Source organism: Polypterus senegalus, chromosome 2 (genome assembly GCF_016835505.1).
Source record: "Polypterus senegalus isolate Bchr_013 chromosome 2, ASM1683550v1, whole genome shotgun sequence".
Lineage (NCBI taxonomy): Eukaryota > Metazoa > Chordata > Cladistia > Polypteriformes > Polypteridae > Polypterus > Polypterus senegalus.
The window spans coordinates 139863248-139883317 of record NC_053155.1 but is presented as its reverse complement, the minus strand read 5'-3'; positions in this window follow the sequence as shown (position 1 = coordinate 139883317).

The window sequence follows — 20070 nt, the reverse complement described above, 5'->3', positions numbered from 1 at the left end:
ATGTGACTATTGTAATTTGCAATTGAAAAAGAGAAACTTGTGAAGCTACATCAGGAGAAAACACACATAAAAGACTGAGATGATGTTAACAGAAAGATGCCTCAGCTGTCAGTGTTTGGATCCAAAATGAGGTGTGTTTGCTATTGAAAAATAATGAAAAACACTTGCCTGAGGTCTGAGTGTGAACTTAGCAAGTTCAACTTAAATACTGATTTTGCCAAAAGAAGTAGCAGTCTACCATTTAAATGTTAGCACATTCAGTCATTATAAGTGGTGAGCCAAACTGAAGTACCACATTTCTCAAGGTCATTGCGAAAGGTAGAGGCAGCGAAGTGAGTTGGGGGTCCTTTGATAGGCAATCCCTTGTAGTTTTCAGCCGGTAACATGCCTTGGTCCGGTGCACACTGTGCTTTCACTGTCAAAGCAATCCTCAAAAACAACAAATCCATTGTCACCATGCAACACGCCTTCCGAACGCACTTTCCTCATAATGGTGATATCCCAAATCGGAAAACAATTCTTCAGTGGGTGGCTAAATTTAGACAGACGGTTACAACATTGTGACTTCAGGCAAGAAGATGGGTCCTGAGTTGCCTCAAAAGCTTAAATATTGTAATCTTTTTAGTTAGCCAATAAAAGGTGCCATGTTGCTTGACTTCTGACTACATTCATAATGGCTAACACGGTACAATACCCTAGTACTAAAGACATAGAAGACATTAAAATGTACTGCTACTAAATGGAATTGAAGACCCAGTGGAAATTACAACTTGCCTGAAGAAGGGGCCCGAGTTGCCTCAAAAGCTTGCATATTGTAATCTTTTTAGTTAGCCAATAAAAGGTGTCATTTTGCTTGACTTCTCACTACATTCAATACAATGTCTATTTTTTAAATTGTAAAGTTAATTAGGAAAATTTACTTTCTGTTTAATCTGTATGATTTTCATCCACTTTTTGTTGACCAAAGGTGCCAAAAATGAAAGGATATTTAAAGTCACTAATATCATTTTTCCTGGTGGTTGGGCTGTTATTGCTTGGCCATATGGAGTCATTTATTCCCTTTGGTTTAACCAGAGAGTAGGGAGTCCCAGGGACATTGCAGACAAGCTGCTGACCTGGAAACATTTTCCTAATATTGTGGTATATGATTCCACAAGAGGACTAGTCAATTATTTAAACAAGAGATGCCTGGGGAATCCAGCATTTCATGTCAATGAGGGAATACTACTCCACCGCACACCGGAGAACCTCAAACTTGCTGCAGAAGGGAGGTTCAGGGTTAATTTACCATAAGGGACAGAGGCTGAGAGCATGCGCTGATAGTGCGTTGCTGCACCCAGTACACAATGAACCACCTGGATTGGGACCTGAGTGTAGTGGGTGACACCTCAGCACCACAATTGGAACAGTGTGAGTTTTTTTAAGGAGGCTGGAGTGCCAGTCCTGACACCATCCTCTAAGTTTTCCCTGTAATTTGGAGGACCTGCTTGCAGGGCTGGATGCAGATTAACTGTCATACCCAGGATGAAGCACTAGCAAGTTAAGGGCCTTCCTCAAGGGCCCAAAAGAGTACACTCCTTTTGGCATTTACTGGATTTAAACCAGTAACCTTCAGATCTACAGGTGCACATCTGTAGCCTCAGAGCCACAATTTACCATGACTAAAGCAAAAAAATACCCAGGAGACAAAGGTTGACACCCAGTAACTGGTTCTTCCAAGCATTTTTGCTTGAGTGATGTTTGCTAAAAGCAGAATAGTAAGGATGAAAGGAAAAGGAATGTCCTTGGTTCCTGAGCTAGTGGGACAAATAAACAGTCAGTGGGCAGAGCAGGTATTCTCTGTAAAGAGAACAACTATTACCTAAAAATGCTCACACCTTCTACAAATATCTTTTTTACAAAGAAATACTTTGCATAAGGAAGAATGTAAAATCCAGGGAGCACATGCTGTATCACATGAAGACTTGAATGGCAGGATAATTATGGGTAATGGTAATTCAGTGCTTGTCATTTTAAAAAATGGGAAAACTCGAGTGTGTTCATGCAATTGAGTTATGTGTACTGCAGTACTTTGCAGTTATACTGTTTTTATTGTAGGACAAGACAATAAACACCCCATAGCCAACATGAAAACAACTGATGATCCACCAGTAGAGTCTCTTTTGCTAAATCTTCAAACCATAAAGGCAAATAAGTCATGTTAGGCAAAAGAACTACATCCCACACAGAAGTATTTGGTAAATACCGTAACTAATCTATACTAATAAAAGGCAAAGCCCTCACTGACTCACTCACTCACTCACTCATTGACTCATCACTAATTCTCCAACTTCCCGTGTAGGTAGAAGGCTGAAATTTGGCAGGCTTATTCCTGACAGCTTACTTACAAAAGTTAAGCAGGTTTCATTTCGAAATTCTACACGTAACGGTCATAACGGTTGATAACGGTCAACAACGTCCGCCATGTTGAACTTTCTTATTTATGGCCCCATCTTCACGAAATTTGGTAGGTGGCATCCCTGCACTAACCAAAACCAATGTACGTACTTATTTCGGTGGTGTGACGCCACTGTCAGCCACCATATTGAACTTTCCAACGTCACTAATTCTCCAACTTCCTGTGTAGGTAGAAGGCTGAAATTTGGTACGTATTTCGGTGGTATGATGCCACTGTCGGCCGCCATATTGAACTTTTTAACGGTCTTTGTTACTTATGTCCCCATCTTCAAGAAATTTGGTACGCGGGTTTCTGAATCCTACTTACATACATATATACGTCCATAGCATGCAGCTCGGTCACCGTGTGAGGCGGCGTTGGGAACTGTCACTTTATCGAGTGGTTTCCATGCCTGGAGATGGCACCTGCCTTTTCCATTTTCTTTGTTATACATTGCACAGCCATATCAGGCTCACTCTTGATATCCGGAGGAACATTGTGTCTTATGTATTGAATGACTGGGACAGGTTCAAGGTGTGGACTGATGGACGGTACAGGAGATAATTATACTACATAGGGGCACTAGAAGAGTGAAATGCTTAAGCCCTTCACCTATGGTTCTGCATGTGAGTTGGTGGCTGCCGCTGAATTGTTAGGTTGTCGCTTTCAAGTGTACCAAAATGGCCAAATATTTTATACCTTTGGACAACCGCCAATGTCTCTTAAACATCTTAGATTGACAGGTGACGATTTCATTAGTAGACACTTTGATGTTTATGAATGTTTAAACTCTCAAAAGCTGGATGTGAAGTTATCGATGAAACCGGTTGTATACTTACAACGCTTGACAGATGCCGAATGTCTCTTCAACACAAGTCCTACAAATACTGTCGTAATTGAAACAAACCATGAAACTCAAACCGATTATGACAGCAGCAATCCAAGCTGTCATATTTGAATCAAGATTACTGTTCACATGGCCAACTGTACGTTGCATGCTTAAGAGTAAGCTCAGCGCACAGCTTGGTCATATTACAACCGGAGGGCCGAACTCACAATGTGGTACACAAAGAGATCCTTAACAAATAATTATTGGTATATTTTCCCTCAGTTTAAAAAGGTATAATTTTCTTCTTAATAAAAATTTTAAGGCAGTACTTTGCCGCTGCAAAACACGGGTATTTTGTTAGTCAATAATAAAAGCAAAATGTTTGTGTTTTGAAATACACATCTGATATGCTACTTGTCAGCTTTCAAAGGTTTAAAGATCCTGATGAACGAACATCATGCATATGTCAATAACCAAGTCCTCACACAATATGAATTCTAAACATTGGGACTGTCAGAGGACACTGATGGGATGGTAAGTTAGAAGACAGTGTTTTGACACCACACAATTAGTCTACTTCTGTGCTGTAACTACTTTTATTTTCTGTTCATGTAAGCATTCTGAACTGCTGCCTGAAAGTTTTGGATAAAGTTTTTATTAGTTTAACAAAATTATTTACTGAACCACTCTAATTTGATTGTTGCGTTGTTGTTAAAATAATTTGTTTCTTACATGGGTTGCAAGGTGTTGGCTGGGAACAGTCATGTCATTCAGACTTGGTTACCACTTGTTTCTCAGAATCCAGCATGTCATCACCCAGTATGTTTCTAAAAAAATCATACAGCCTAACGATGTATTAGATTCCAGTTATAGTATAGTGTATTAATTGCTAAAAATTCAATTTCTTACAGCTTCAACCATCAAATCTTGATTAGCTCCTGCTTCCTGTATGGTGCCCTGGACATTAAACAGTACTGTTTATTCACTCTGTAATCTTTATCACTTTGTTACAATTGTGACAACTCTGTGGGGGCATGCCAGCCACCCAACCCGACACAGACAGACGCAGGAGGCACACTGATAAACAGACAAATGTTTTTATTTCTTTTCTTCACTTGTGGGCAACGCCTTCCCCTTTCCCACAAGTATAAGATGCAGTCCCAAGCACAAACACAATAAATCAATTCATTTTCCTTTTCTTTCTCTCTTTTCTCCTCCACTCCTCCTCAGCAAGCTTTGTTTCCCTCCTCCCGACTCTGGCTCTCCGAGCAGTGTCTGCTTGCCCCTTTTTAGTGCTCCAGGTGTTTGATGATGTACTGTATGTCCGGCAGCACCGCCGGGTGTTGTGTGCATTCCTGTTACCTTTATAGGTTTATAAAATCATTATTGTTACTTGTTCCTATTTTTTTTTTAGAAAACTTGTTGAAGAATGCCCAGTTGGGCACATTGTTGTTTGCAATGGCATGGCTCATTCCCATCCTGTTCAGTTTTCATTTTTCCTTTTGTAAAATTTGTTTCAGAATGCTCTTGTGTTAGTATTGTTTTTTGCAATAACCCCATAACTTTAAATTTTTATCTAATATCATTTTAATGATCCTTCCACAGAAATCTTTTCAGCTCACTTCACCAGGACCATGGGTTGATTTCACTATCTTCATGGGATAGCAAAATTTTCTTTTTTCATTTTTTTAACTACGCAGCATAGTGTTTTAGTTTTCTGTTTGCTTCTCACCACAGGGCATACCAAAACAAGGAATCTCCAATAACTGTGCTTGTTTGTTTTGATGGTAATATATTTTACATTCACATGTCGCTATATAATACAGACTAATAGGATGATATTGAAATGTTGATTTAGATGTATATACAGTGGTGTGAAAAACTATTTGCCCCCTTCCTAATTTCTTATTCTTTTGCATGTTTGTCACACAAAATGTTTCTGATCATCAAACACATTTAACCATTAGTCAAATATAACACAAGTAAACACAAAATGCAGTTTTTAAATGATGGTTTATATTATTTAGGTAGAAAAAAAATCCAAACCTACATGGCCCTGTGTGAAAAAGTAATTTCCCCCTTGGTAAAAAATAACCTAACTGTGGTGTATCACACCTGAGTTCAATTTCCGTAGCCACCCCCAGGCCTGATTACTGCCACACCTGTTTCAATCAAGAAATCACTTAAATAGGAGCTGCCTGACACAGAGAAGTAGACCAAAAGTACCTCAAAAGCTAGACATCATGCCAAGATCCAAAGAAATTCAGAAACAAATGAGAACAGAAGTAATTGAGATCTATCAGTCTGGTAAAGGTTATAAAGCCATTTCTAAAGCTTTGGGACTCCAGCAAACCACAGTGAGAGCCATTATCCACAAATGGCAAAAACATGGAAAAGTGGTGAACCTTCCCAGGAGTGGCCGGCAAACCAAAATTACCCCAAGAGCGCAGAGACGATTCATCCGAGAGGTCACAAAAGACCCCAGGACAACGTCTAAAGAACTGCAGGCCTCACTTGCCTCAATTAAGGTCAGTGTTCACGACTCCACCATAAGAAAGAGACTGGGCAAAATGGCCTGCATGGAAGATTTCAAGCGCAAACCACTATTAAGCAAAAGAACATTAGGGCTCGTCTCAATTTTGCTAAGAAACATCTCAATGATTGCCAAGACTTTTGGGAAAATACCTTGTGGACTGATGAGACAAAAGTTGAACTTTTGGAAGGCAAATGTCCCGTTACATCTGGCGTAAAAGGAACACAGCATTTCAGAAAAAGAACATCATACCAACAGTAAAATATGGTGGTGGTAGTGTAATGGTCTGGGGTTGTTTTGCTGCTTCAGGACCTGGAAGGCTTGCTGTGATAGATGGAACCATGAATTCTACTGTCTACCAAAAATCCTGAAGGAGAATGTCCAGCCATCTGTTCGTCAACTCAAGCTGAAGCGATCTTGGGTGCAAACAGGACAATGACCCAAAACACACCAGCAAATCCACCTCTGAATGGCTGAAGAAAAACAAAATGAAGACTTTGGAGTGGCCTAGTCAAAGTCCTGACCTGAATCCAATTCAGATGCTATGGCATGACCTTAAAAAGGCGGTTCATGCTAGAAAACCCTCAAATAAAGCTGAATTACAACAATTCTGCAAAGATGAGTGGGCCAAAATTCCTCCAGAGCGCTGTAAAAGACTCATTGCAAGTTATCGCAAACGCTTGATTGCAGTTATTGCTGCTAAGGGTGGCCCAACCAGTTATTAGGTTCAGGGGCAATTACTTTTCACACAGGGCCATGTAGGTTTGGATTTTTTTTTCTCCCTAAATAATAAAAACCATCATTTAAAAACTGCATTTTGTGTTTACTTGTGTTATATTTGACTAATGGTTAAATGTGTTTGATGATCAGAAACATTTTGTGTGACAAACATGCAAAAGAATAAGAAATCAGGAAGGGGGCAAACAGTTTTTCACACCACTGTAGATGTGATATAGAATATCTTTTGTAGCCCGTATGCCATTTATTTTGTGATGTATGCTCTGGGGAAAAGGGAGTAAATAATTCTACACTGTGATGAACATTTCTCAAAATTTTTGTTTTTATACATATACAGTAGATGGACATGCAAAAAACTAGAAGATGGTAGTGCTTAATTCTTTTGGAGAACTACCTCGTTCCAGAAACATACTGTATATCTCATGACTACTATCATTAGCATGCAAGCTGCTACATCAGGTGACATTGTTAATGGTGTCAGATATTTAAAATGATTTTTTATTATGTGTGTTTTCCTTAAATGAAACGTCAGAGGAAAACAGACAGAGAGGAAGAGAAGAAGAGCTGAAAGATAAAAGGTATATGTATAGGGTGGTCCAAATCTAATTATGCAATTTTAATTACGCTATAACTTAAGTTTATTACATAGAAAATCACCCGAAAAATCCCGGACCATCGAGAAGTGTGAGAAGTGACAACAAGAAGAATCATCTTCGTGCCGAACTGGAATCATCCCCGCATAAATTAAAGTCATCCAGATGATCTGGATCTGCATAATTAGATCTAGACCACCCTGTACATAATTGTACAGAATTAAAATAACACTTTGGAATGTATTGCATGTAAATATTTATTTGCATTTTGTTATTTTCAGTTAAGAATTTCACATCAATATGCTTGTTGCAACAGGTAGATGATGGGGAAAAATAAATCAAGAAAGTTGCCACCACAGTGCCCTGCCGTAATGAATCAAATTGGGTATGTAAAATCAGCGCACTGCACTTTAACAGGGTTTTTCATTAACAGCTGTTTCATTAACAGACACAGAATAAATAATCTGCATTTATGGTAGACCCACAAACTAATTCCAACCTTGTCTTGTACATTATAGGGTGATATGATAACCACTTTCTACACTGACCTGACTACTCAGAGGTTGGAGGTCATCAATTTTCATGACAAAATAATCTAACACCTATTTTGCAGCTGTACATGTAATTTTCATTTTAATTACGCTATTAATTAATAATAGGAAAGAACTCAAGATGCTTAGGAACAACAGAAACAAGCCTGATCTGGGTTAATTGAATTCATTATTAAGGGCAGTGACCTGTGAGAACACCTTGAAGTGAGCATAAAATATATAGAGTGTGACAGACAGCCAGGGGCCTTGCCAGGTTGGGATGCCCTTCTGATGGAAGGACTGGATTACTTCGGGGCCATGGGCTTGGAACTTGAAAGTGCTTCAGCAGATTGAGTAAATCTCCCCACAGTGGCAAACACCCCCATCTAATTATGCAAATGTAGATAATGTCCTAACTCCACACATGTATGTGCACACCCCACTGAGCTCTGCACCCTGCCCCACTGAGCATCCTTGTCAGCTCCATCTCGCGTCTTGCAGTGAGGTCTACTTGAATCCACCGTCTTTAAAACATGTAAGCTTTCTTTCTTAATTCTACAGTTTCTTGACTTGTATATTGTGGACTATGGCCGGCCATTCATCCCAGCCAATACCCCCAGGCTGCCAGATGGAGCCCTCCCTGCAGCATGGAGGTGCCCCAAATGCCAGTAGGGAATCATGGACTATGGGGTTTTAATGCACAGCCCTGCTGGATAGCGTCTGGGCTGAAAGGGGACGCTGCAGGGAGGCACAGAGACGTTTATTTTTCATATAGCCTGAAAGTACTTCCATGTCACGAGGAAGGAAGAAATAAAGTTCTTCCGGCCTGACGAAGAAAAGGAGTTTTCACCTGACACGGAAGTGCTGGGTAATCACATGACCTGAGGGATCAGAAGCACTTCCAGGTCATGGACTATAAAAGACTGTGGGAGATCCCAGACGGGCGAGCTGAGTTGGGAGGAAGGGATCAACGCATCTGGGTGTGGAGGATTGTTATTGATATATTATTGTGTTATTGATATATGAGTATTGTGGAGTGGAGAGTGCTTTGTGCACATTATAGTACAAATAAATGTAATATTTGGACTTTTATCTGGTGTCTGGTCTGAGGGTTCAAGGGGACGACAGTGCCCCCTATCTGTCACAATATATACATTTTTTCATATTACAACACACTCAGCCAGGGAAGTTACAATGTTATATATAACAGAATTTCTTTGATATACAAGAAGAAACAACTATTTGTTTGATAAGTCCAAGCAGGCATTTTGGGAGGTTTATTTGCATAAGAAGTGTGATTCGAAAATACGCTCTTGAGCTATGGACAAACACAGCAGCTTGCTATGTATTTAATGACAAATGAATTGGTATATTAAAGAATCACTGCAATAGGGATGCAATTCTCTATACCTTAGAAAGCTAAACCTCTGCTATATCAAAAGCTGAGAGATGGGGCATTTTAAAAATCAGACTGAACAGTGATCTCCACTGCGCGTCACTTTGAGAAGAAAACAGTGGAATAATAGCGAATGCTTATCTGCAAACTTTTAAAGAGTCAGTGCTTTATAAAGAAGTTGTTGAGGCATATAGAGACAAATGAGTAACCACTTGAAAGCGTAACTTCTGCTTTTTTTTACTGGGTAAATGCTCAACCTTTGAAACTAAGATGATCTTACTTACAGACTGAAAACCTTGTGCACAGTAGAGAAACATGGAACACAGAATTTAACAAGAAAATTGTGAACTTCAAGTATAAGAGTAAGCAAATGAATGACTTTATACATCCTCTGTGAAATGTGACCTTATTGTCAGTCCTGGGGACGATGAATGTGGATGAACATTAGCATGTGAAATTGTATAGCATGTGAATTGTTCAGACTCAAATCATCTACTGTCATTTTGCGTATTTGTCAATGGTAGTGGCTTTTATAATAGAGGTCTTTTACATTACAAAAATAACGTAATAAATGTGCTTTGCTTCCGAGAGTTTCAGCATCATAGTATCAGTGCTAGTTGAACTGATACCGATGCATATGTAGAGACCAAATATCGGTCCAATATATCGGTGACCAGAGGTGGGTAGTAATGAGTTACATTTACACCGTTAAATTTACTTGAGTAACTTTTTTTCCATTAGATACGCTATATTTTTGCCAGAGAGAAGCCGCCAGTGGATCTACTGTATGGCTGTTTCACCAATCAGACGTAGCAATAATAATCACAAGACTCCGTTTCACCAGTCAGACATAGCAACAATAATCACAAGACTCCGTTTCACAAATCAGACGTAGCCATGCAGTCACATGACCACAAACAAACTGTGGCGGCATAGCGGCACAAACTCTTCAAAGACAGTGGACAGGGAAAGAAAGAATACAAGTGGGACCTCGGTTTGCGAGCATAATTCATTCCGGAAATGTGCTCACAATCCAAAGCACTCATATATCAAAGCGAATTTCCCCATAAGAAATAATGGAAACTTAGATGATTCGTTCCACAACCCAAAACTATTCATATAAAAATGATTAATACAAAATATAAAGTAAAAATACATAACACAAATGAACCTGCACTTTATCTTTGAAAAGAATCATGACTGGTGTGAGTGAGTTTCTAAACTTTTGTGGGATTTCAACCAATGGGACGGCACGCGGAGAATGTCCCAAAGCAACCGTAGGCACCCAGCGCTGTAACAGTTCGCCGTAAAAGTGAATCCAAAAAGATCGCGGTCATGCTATAAGCACCTGCCGTTGATGGGTGATGCAAGGAACAAGGAACATTATAAATGTGCAGGGCACTGTATTACTTGGCCACTAACCTAGGCATGACCCTGCCTGACTGCTGTATCTGTGTATAGTAGAATTTATTAAACATTTTAGTTTGTCTTGCAAAACACTCGCAAACCAAGTTACTGGCAATCCAAGGTTCCAATTGTACATGAAAAGGAAGAGCCAACTCCTGCTGAAGCTTAACACTACAATGACCAGAGCCTACGAAATAACTCATAGATCCGGCCCACCTTAAATCCGTTCGCACCTTTCCGTCAGCGTCTTTTGTCTTGTAAATGTGCCGATAAAGACAAGCAGCAAGCAGCCTGGTATCCCATCCCCCTACTGCCGCAGAACGTGCACAAAGTTCTCCCAGCTTATGCCTTGATTGATTATCTGGGAGTGAAGTGCTGGAGTTTTAGAGTGGAAATAATAGATCATTATTTGGAACACATGCATTTCAAGTGTGTTCCATTTCTACAATAATCTGTGTAAACACTCTTCTTTTCTCAGTGGCCCCCGTGTATGCCTTGCACAGTACATGTGCGTTGATCGCCGCCAGGTCAAGCTTGTTACAGCACACAGCAACTGGCCACCTGCGTGTTCCTGCTTGCACTGAACAAGGTCACATCTTCTGGTGCACAATGTCAACGCAGCACGGAGAAAAAAAGAAAGAGACAACTATATGGGACATTGGGTATAAATTTATTGTACTTGTAAAAGTTATCTTTTTTCAGTTTTATTGTTTCAATCACGATCATGCTCTAACCCCCTGCCCCTCCTGATCTGACTGTAACTAACAGCGCCAGTATAAATTCACACCCAATCTGACGCTGTTTGTTTTTAAATAATATTGCATCCGTGCGATGATGTTTTCTGATTGGTACTATTCAGGTCATAAAATGATTTCTTCAAAATGTCACATATATTGTCTCTTTCTTTCAGGTGTGTAATAGAAACCACAGCACAGAGAGAAGTGTGTGCATTGCAACAGGTACACATGTCGTAAATATAGGAAGGATGGTCGCTGCGTGTGTATGAACTGTTAACATTTGCATTTGATGATTGTATATAGAGCTGAACTGACCTCTCTGTACTATTCTTTTCTCTGCATGTCCTGGAGTACAAAAGAAACAGCACCATACAGCAACGTGGAAACTGGCAACATCGGGGAAAAAAAAACCAGATGGTCACTGATTACAACCGCAAGATGTTATGCGAATGAATATGAATAATGTTGCATCCGTGCCACAATGTTTTCCGAAATGTACTATACAGGTCATACAATGAATAATTCCAAATATCATATATACTTGTGTCTCGTTTTTTTTTTTTTTTGACATCATAGACCATAAGGTGCATACTAATTCAGCATGCACAGGAACACTCAATAAAACTGAATATAAAAAAATCAAGTGACGGTGAGATACGAAGAAGGCAGATTCACTAGCGTTTGTGTGTCAGCTTTTATGCCTACAGATCAGAGAATGTCCAGGTCCATTGCCTCAAAACACCACTCACATCTAGTTGTTCCCAGTTTCAAATAAAAACTAACAGCGTCAGATCCCTGGGGGGGTGAGTGAAAAAAAAAATGGTAACTTTTACAAGTCCTATAAATGTACACCGTCTGTTACAGACACACACCAAATGTATGTGTGTATTGTATAATATTAACAATAAGAGCAGCTCACTACTTAAAAGCGGCAAATAAAGGAGGCAATTGGGATCAAACCGGGGACTCTTGACTACAAGTCAGCAAATCTTACCACTACGCCACGGAAGCTGTTGTATTGTTCTCGAACCTTTTGTGAAAGTGTTTATTTAATCTTTGGACTTCAGGCTTCACACATTATATAGTTTATGCCAACATTTTGTCATTTACTACTAAAATATGAAAAACGTTTATGTTTTAACAATGTGTTTACACAGATTATTGTAGAAACGGAACATACATGAAATGCATGTGTTCCAAATAACAATCTATTATTTCCACTCTAAAACTCCAGCACTTCACTCCTAGATAATCAACAAGGCATAAGCTTGGAGAACTTTGTGCACGTTCTGCGGCAGAGGGGGGATCGGATACCAGGCTGCTTGCTGCGTGTCTTTATTGGCACATTTACAGTACAAAAGACTCTGACGGAGAGGTGCGAACGGATTTAAGGTGGGCCGGATGTACGAGTTTCTTCGTAGGCTCTGGTAATTATAGTGCTAACCATCACTTCACTGAGTGAAGAACAAGCACGTTTTAACCAAACATGCACAGACACAGACACAGACAGTCAAGGTAAAATGAGACTTCTTGTACGTCCAGAAGCTGTCTTGTTCTAATGTTATTTTCTATCAGCTGTGCTATTTGAAGGGCAAGTGAATATGCAGTATTATACTGTCAATGTACAGTATATCTTGTCACTGTAAGTAGTTTGCACTGTTCAAACATACATGTTACTGACTGTAGGTATTGGCTTCAAAAGTTTTGTTCTGAAAAACTGAGATTTGTGCATCTTTATTTTGTAAAGATATTATTTATTTCTACTCATTTTTTATTTTATTATTTGGAAATAGCAGAATTTGTACATTATTTTATATTTTTGTCTGTCTTACTACAACATTTCTAAAAAATAAATAATTTATTATGATCACACAGTTACTCAGTACCTGAGTAGTCTTTTCACCAAATACATTTCTACTCTTACTTGAGTAACTTTTTGGATGACTACTTTTTACTTCTACTTGAGTAATATTATTTTGAAGTAACGCTACTCTTAATTGAGTACAATTTTTGGCTACTCTACCCACCTCTGTCAGTGACTGATCTTATCAGTCAGGCCCTAACTGAGTGCTTTCTAACATTAAACCTCTTCTCTGTATAAGCCTTCCTCAGCATCTTTCTCTTGGTCTTCCATCCGTCACGTCCTTGGGATATTTCTCTAGGGACACACTGTAGACTTGCCCTAGCCATCTGATCCTTCCTAAGTTGATTTTTCCCACAATATCTGGCTTCCTATGCAGCTAGTCCTTCATTTGTTGGGATGTGCCAAAGTTTATCTCCATAAAGTAGTTCATATATTCACATCTTCTGAGATCTGAGTCAATTACAACTCTTGTAAAGAAGAACCTTACAGGGTAAGGGGGAAATCTGTAGTCTCAGAGCCACTTGCTCCAAGATGAACTCCCACCAGAACTTTGCCCTTCCCATAAAGCCCATGGCTTTATAGCGTTTTACAGAAACCAGTTTTGGACAGGAATATCCCACCTCTCTTAAGTGTGTGCTAACCTCCAAACAGTCTTCCTAGCCCTATCTCTTACCTAGATGCCTTTTAAGAATCAACTTTTGCTAGAGGGCTAAAGGTCTGGGTACTCATTTACATACAGTTTCTCTGAAATTGTTAGTGTTGGTTTCTAATGTTCTATTAAGAGACAAATTGTGTATGTTGGGATTACTCTTATTTTATGTGCTACTCTGATAGCACTTTAACCCCTTATAGAATATTTATTCATATGCTGTGCACATTTTTTGGCTAAGTGGGTGCAAATTCAACAATGGTTAAATTACAATTGCATGTCTTTATATATAATCTTATTTATCTTTACATACTATAAATAAAGCACTATAAAATAGAATCCATATAGAAAATATGAAGCATATAATGTGAATGATACTTGTATACTACAAAGGTATTTTTTATTTTTCTAAACATAAGACATTTTAGTAGGAAATCTTACTAAGCTGAGCATTTCATTATTGCACTTTGCATTTCATTTTTGTATTTTGGAAAAAATATTTCAAAATGCTGAACAGAAAAAAAAGATTATACAGCAGACCACAGTTAAAAATATCAGAGACAATTCATGAAAAATAGGACTGTTTAGATCAACCCTGCTTATTATTTAAATGGGAAATGTCACAGCTGTTGCATCAATTCACACATTTTGGTTGAATATTATTATCAAAGCCATCAGCTGCCTTTTTCTTGAGTAGAAAGTATATGCGCAGATTCCTGCAGACTACTGCCAAGGTAGAAAAGTGGTAGGTTTCTTGCTTCCCCTCAGATTTAATGAGATGTGAATCTGAGACATACATCCTAAATTTATTATGATGTAAATTTATTTTTTACCATTTCTATACATGCACTATGTGGTGCTTTTGGGTGTTTAGTATTTCAAGGGAGACTGTGTAGTTTTTGCAGTTTTTACTGGGACGATATTAGTCATAGGCATGTAAAACATGTAATTTGCCTCTTTTTATAATGTATATATGGGCAGTTAGAGGACTCACTCACTATTTTGAAAAGAACCATTAACAGCGTGAGCCATCACTGCACTTTACAGAGCTAACAGGACTGCAACACAAATATAATAAATGGCAAGAAAGGAAATGCAAAAAGCCAAGCAACTTGTGGCAGCAATCAGAGAAAGAAGGTTCCCAATAATCGATCTGAATGTTGGAATACAGCATTTAGATATAGTGTATGTCACTATACCATGGATGAGGGTACTAGAATGGATTTGGTAGTTCCATAATTTACACTCTGTGCTCTGGGGCTTTGAGCAGAGAAGTTACTGCTCAACAGATTATGCATTTGGGGCTTCCAGTAGGGCCAATCATATTTCCAAGACCTCAGGCAACAGCATGAGGAAAAAGGCATTGTAGTACTGGCAAGAGTAGGCACATCTGAAGTGCTTAGTCCTTTAACAGTTCTCAGTTGTGCATGGACACAAGGAGACAGATTGGACAGATTTTTGTCTTTGTGCCCAATTGCTTTCATGTTAGGCTTGATGCCTGTCTTGTGATACAAGTCATTGAAAATGAAGTATGGACACACTTACTTGCCCACTCATCTCTACTAATGGCATCAAAGCTTCCAATGTATTGTTTATCCAAATAGTCTTATCATGACCTGGTAGATTTAAATTTTACTACTTTTTTTTCTCTTATGATTGCATAGTGCAGGTATTCTCCCTATGTCTGTAATACACAGCTAGAGGCCTACATTCCTGTAGAATCCATGCATTATCTATGGGACCCGACTCAAAAGTTTTACAAAAGTACTAAATTTAAGACCTTTGAGTGGCTAGGTTTTATTCATGTGGTCAGGTACAGGCAGTCAAAACGTAAAGCAGGAGTGTTGAACTCAAAGCCTGCAAGCCAGATCCGGTCTATGGGCCTTTATAATGTGGCCCAGATCATCATCAATATGCCCTCTGGTGATGGGTTAGTTTTCTCAAAAGATCGGCTTTAATGTTTGTCTGTTATGTTCATACAGTATATTGATCATATTCATGTAGGATTTAGTTGGATTACATTTGCACCAGCCATTAAAATGACCCTTAAGTAGCCAACTGCATTTGTTTGTGCAGCATGATGTATCACAGCTGCTAGAAACTGCAAATGACCCAACAAAAGAAATGTGAAAATAAAGTGGCATGCCACTTTGTCATAAAGAACATTAGTATTTTACCACATTGACAAAGATGTATAGATAGATAGATAGATAGATACACACGGTATTTAGGGCTATTTTTCAACCCACCCACTCTCAAAGCATTTTAACCATGTTTTTTTGTCCATCTACCATTATGATATTTCCAAGGAAGAACCCATCCACCACCTCCATTGTGTTATGGTATATACCCATTCTATTACACTGAATATCTCTGTGGGGACACCCCTTCCCCACCCTTGCTTTCTGGTGTGTCATTTGGTCTACCTCATTTATTGGGCTATACCTTTTGAGAAAATTAGATTTTTTTTAAGGTTTCTTTGGGCTATACATTTTTAAGGTCTTGGCAACCCTGTTCTGACTGTTTTTTGATGGTTTCAGAATTGGAATTCCAGTCAATTAACTGTTATGGTAAATTTATTTACTATACCAGTACTTCTCAAACTCAGTTCTGACAACTTCAAATGGCTGCAAGTTTTTGTTCTATCCAGTTTCACAACACTGGATGCTTTAAGGCTGTAACTAAGGTGCTTATATATGGAGGAATATTTCAGACAAAATTAAATAAATAAATGTGCAAATAAATAAAAGCACTGTGAAATGTGGGCATAAATAAATGTGTCATGAAATGTGAGCATAAATAAATAAGTGTGTCACAAAATATGTTTTTGCTTATTTATTTAATAGCCATGTGTGCCCAACTATGTTGCACGTGTTAAAGTTGTCTGTGAAGGGCTCCCTGTTTAAATGCGGCTGCCAGTCGTGAACTGGGCCCTTCGTCGCACAGCATTATGATTTTTTATAAGGGAAACAAAATTACAAAAGAAAACCCTTGGACGTTGATTCGATTGGAACGGCCTACTCGGAATCACTGTCCGAATAGTAATTATGTGGTGGTGTAGGAGCATTTCTGTTTCTGTCCGTTCACAGTACATCTCGTTTTCACGATGCTATCATTTCCTCTCACGATGTCTTCTCAACCTTTCTCCAATCTCGCAGGTTGCTTTGTGGTAATCCAAAGAGTAAGGCAATATACATGGAGCAATGGTTATAAAAGGGGGACACATAGGTATCCAGGCTCTTTAAAGCATAAATAGGGATCACTTCATTGACATGTGAGCAAGCCACGGTACAACTGTGAGACGCGCAGCACTCGCCAGCTACAATGTAACAATAATAATTTCCGGAATGTGCTGTTATGTTGTCATTCATTTTACCCGCTGTCTTTCTTTCATTCATATGTTACGTAGGCACGTACCTTTTATCTTCGGCAATCTCATTCTCTAACCAGGCCTCAGGAGCTAACCAGCGTAACACTGTTCACCACCCCTTTCGTTATTCCACCACATTGTTGACTTTCGTGAGTAACAACAACGTACTAAACTGTAAGCTGGTCTACGCATGCGTGGAATTCGCAGACAAACAAAGATCAACATCTAAATGAAGATCTCTTTAGTTAATTTAAAGCACAACAATTTGTTTAGTTTGAATGTCTGTGTTTTGAGGTGTGACTGGAGTACTACAGTCTTCAGTAGTATAAGCCTGGAGGAGATTCTTAATGCAATGCCTGTGTTATAGCTGTCTCTCTACTGGCATCTAGTGCTTCTTCTTCTAATTCATTCATGGACAAACAAAGATCAAGATCCAAATGAAGATTATATACAGTAATCCCTCCTCAATCGCGGGGGTTGCGTTCCAGAACCCCCCGCGATAGACGAAAATCCGCAAAGTAGAAACCATATGTTTATGTAGTTATTTTTATATATTTTAAGCCTTTATAAACTCTCCCACACTGTTAACATTATTAGAGCCCTCTAGACATGAAATAACACCCTTTAGTCAAAAATTTAAACTGTGCTCTATGACAAGACAGAGATGACAGTTCTTTCTCACAATTAAAAGAATGCAAATAGATCTTCTTCTCTTCAGGAGCAGAGAGTTTCAGAGGGAGAGAGAGAGAGAGAGAGAGCTCGCAAAGAAAAGCAAACAATCAAAAAATCAATACGTGTGCTTTTAAGTTTGCCGCGGCATTTTTTAGAGGAGCGTTAGTATCTTCTAAGCAAACAGCCTCTGTGCAAACAGCCCCTCTGCTCACATCTCCTCCGTCAGGCGCAGAGAACGTCAGAGAGAGAGCGAGATTAAAGCAACAATCAAAAAATCAATACATGTGCTTTTGTGCTTTTAAATATGCCGAGCACCGCAATAAAGCGGCATTTTTTTAGAGGAGCGTCAGTATCTTTTAAGCAAACAGCCGCTGTGCAAACAGCACCTCTGCTCACACCCCCTCCGTCAGGCGCAGAGAATGTCAGAGAGGGTGAGAGAGAGGCAGAGACAAGCAAACAATCAAGCTCCGCGCGGGATGCATATCTTATAGCATTGAGGAGTTTTAGTTAATATGTAATGCATGCTCTGATTGGGTAGCTTCTAAGCCATCTGTCAATAGCGTCCCTTGTATGAAATCAACAGGGCAAACAAACTGAGGAAGCGTGTAGCATAAATTAAAAGACCCACTGTCTGCAGAAATCCACGAACCAGCGAAAAATCTGTGATATATATTTAGATGTGCTTACATTTAAAATCCGCGATAGAGTGAAACTGCGAAAGTCGAAGCGCGATATAGCGAGGGATTACTGTATAGAGATTTTATTTTGTCCATAATATTCTTCCAAACACATCATGAAATACAGCTTGAAATAAAACTTTTATTTTCACTGGATAAAGTTGAGAGGGTGTGCTCTAGCACATACTATATTCTGATTGGTGAATTGTCTTCTGTAGATTGCTAATGCCTAATTCAATATGTCAAAGTGGGCGATGGAGGTAAATGATTAATTTATTATTAATTAAAATTAGGTAAATGCTAAATCATTCATTAATTAATTAGAAAAATGCGTACTACTGACGATGAAATGGATTCTACCAAAGTTATCACGTATTTCAGAGAGAAAATGAAAGATTTATCAGAAGAAATTACAATGCTGGCTGCTCTTTTAGACTATGATATTGATTAAATTATTTTTGAAAACAATTAAAGAATTGGTACAACAGGCTAGGCTCCATACCCATTCAGTTGATGAAGTTACATGCTCTGAACGCCCATCCTTTGAGAATTCCAGCTGAGTCAATAGAACATCTTCTTTTATGCTGTTTAAAAGTACAACAGATAGAAGATCTACAGTATATGGTGTATCAGAGAAGACCATTATAGGGCGAATGAGCCAATGTGAGATACAGTGTAGTGTACCTGCATCAGTTTAGACACTTTGACAGAGAAACCAAAAAGAAAGCCAACTAATATTTTGAATTGGATATATGATGCTTCTTTAATAAGTCAAAAGTCACATGCATATTCACAGACCTTTTGCAGTTTTATGATAATGAGCACCCTGAATTGATGTCTCTTTTTACAAAAATGCTAGAAGTTATGTGGCCGAAAGTATTTTAACCCTTTAAAGTGTCTGCTTACTCACAGATTAGAGCTGCATACAGTAGTTGTGTGAGTAGTCAGCCAAATAACTTCAGCCTCATTGCTTTTGTTTATTCACAGTGTCTCAGATCTCTATTCCTACATCTCAGATGATGAGTTAGATGTCATTATCTCTAACAGCCATTGACAACACCCAAACATGGGATAGAAGATGATACATGGACATCAGAAATTGCAGGAAGTACAAGTCCCAGGTATGTTGTATTTATTATGCGGTAGCTGTTTTTGTGAGTATAAGGTTTTGCCACCAGCAAACTTGATGTCGAATTTACAAAAAAAAAAAAGTCAGTGCGTAGACTGGATCTAGAAGGTGTTGTGATGAGATCTCTGAGACTGCATACATTAAGGAAATGTCATTATTTTGTTACTGGACCTAATTGTGGCACATAGATGGCAACCACAAGTTGATCATGTAAGGTGCAGCTGTCATAAATTCACTTCAAATAGGGAAATATTAACCTTCCCCATATCAGTTATCGTTAGGCTTCATATGCTTATGTATAGTGATACACTGTAATGAATCTCAATTTATAGTCAACTTGCAGTTACTCTAGTTGATTTTCAGGTTATCATATATTGCTTTTATTTTGCTTAGTACATCTATTTGTGAGTGTTAATTCTGAAAATGTTTTCCTCATGCAGTTGGTAGAGGTTGGTGGCACATAGAATAGACGGCTTTAGTTGGTTTCTCGTGTACCTAACAGTGTCAGC